This window comes from Echinops telfairi, unplaced genomic scaffold, assembly GCF_000313985.2.
Source record: "Echinops telfairi isolate 266 unplaced genomic scaffold, ASM31398v2 ScPeMD7_4;HRSCAF=17, whole genome shotgun sequence".
NCBI lineage: Eukaryota > Metazoa > Chordata > Mammalia > Afrosoricida > Tenrecidae > Echinops > Echinops telfairi.
In genome coordinates this window covers 30667201-30668904 of record NW_022103900.1, presented here as the reverse complement: position 1 = coordinate 30668904, position 1704 = coordinate 30667201, and the positions used below count along the sequence as shown (strand labels likewise).

Here is a 1704-nt window from a genome sequence, read left to right as displayed (position 1 = left end):
CAATTATATTGTAGTATATACCTAAAAATATGCTGCTTTTGAATGGTCATTCTTTCTCAACTACATATTGCGGTCCTGACTCTAAACCAGGGGTGTAGACTCAAATACTCCCTGCCACAGGTGCTAAAAATAACCAAGAGACTGAAATGTTCACTAGCAATTATTCTGAACAATTGAATTTTTTTACTGTAAAATGTTAAATTTTTTGTAGATAGATTTTGTGTAGAGTAAGAAGTTAATTAAAGGGCTACTTAATGAAAGACAATTGTTAACCGTAATATGAGATTTGGTAAGACTTGGATCATAACCTCAGTGTTTTAGTGACTCAAGTATCAAATGTTTTTCCATATTTCTAATATTAGAATAGTCAGCAAGGACAGCATTCTAGGAAATCTCCGTGTCTTGATTAGTTATACTACTTTGAATAAATGGATCCAAAAAAACTACTGATGTTAGTTAATTTATAGCATGCCAGAAGAATTACTAGATTTTTAGAAAATAAAAATATTAATTACATTAGGAAATCAAATCATAAAAAACTTGAATTATTATTTGATGGTAAATTCTGGATTTTAAGCTCCAATATTAAATTTCATATTAAAGTTTTAAAATTTCAGAAGATTGTTTCTTAAGTTATTATAATCATGCGACTCCAGAATTATTTGAGGAAATAATTTTTAGAGAACAGAATAATGTAGAATACAATCATCTAAAACCTCATTTTTTGTACATAACGTAGTTATGCCCACGAATTTGAAATCACATATTAATTTTTATTATTTTAAATTTCTGTAGGGATATACGCTAAGCTAATCAATAATTAATGTATTCCAATTGTAATGTCTTAATTAGTGTTCTCTATTTTGCTTCTTTGGGTTCTAATATCCATTCCTACTACACAGAACTCACAGACAAAATTCATGATTAAAAGGTTCATTACGGAAGTGAAACAATTATAATGCCAGTGAGAAATGCCCAGAGATGAGTTATCAGGGCATATAATGTGCTACACACTTCTGTCAAGTTTGCTAACACACGCCCAAAGGCATCCCAATCCAATGTAAGCCTCAGCCAAAGGCATTCAGCTCAAGTGCATTGAGCCCCGCTCTGCAAATCAGCCTCCAGCACAAAAGCACTCCGCTTTACTTGCTCTGAGGATTAGGAAGTCCTTAGTTCTGTTCCTTGCCGTGACTTGGATCCTGGTTCACTTGCTGCTCCTGCGTAGAGACCTAAGGCTCCACTCCTGGCTCTCCGTGGTAATGAGATCCCTCCTCCTGCTTCTCAGAGACAACATTTTATACATAGCAAGAGGGCATCCCAGAGAGTCCTGCTCACAATAACTCACTGGTAATCATATCAGTATCTTCCCCCACCTTTTTAGACCCATCCAGGGAAAACTCAATTGGTGGGAATTCAAGATTTGGGGTAGAAGGCCAAATAAAATCATTCATTTACCCTGCACCAACAATATTATCTATTCAAATTAAATTTTGAGTAAGCTCAATAGTGAGCTGAGTCATTAGGTAATAGTCATGGATTGATTCTTGAAAGTATACAATAAGGTTCATTCTACATAAAGTGGTACCATTTTGAGTTATATGTTTTTCTTTTGTTTTAAATCATTTTATTGGGGGCTCATACAACTCTTATCACAATCCATACATACATCCATTGTGTCAAGCACATGTGTACATATGTTGCCAT

The 1704-nt window shown here is 34.2% G+C and overlaps 1 pseudogene; it reads left to right on the top strand.

The window, feature by feature from the left end:
- The first annotated feature begins 428 nt into the window (after positions 1-428).
- LOC101638272 overlaps positions 429-1704 on the top strand; it is a 9402-nt pseudogene continuing 8126 nt past the window's right edge.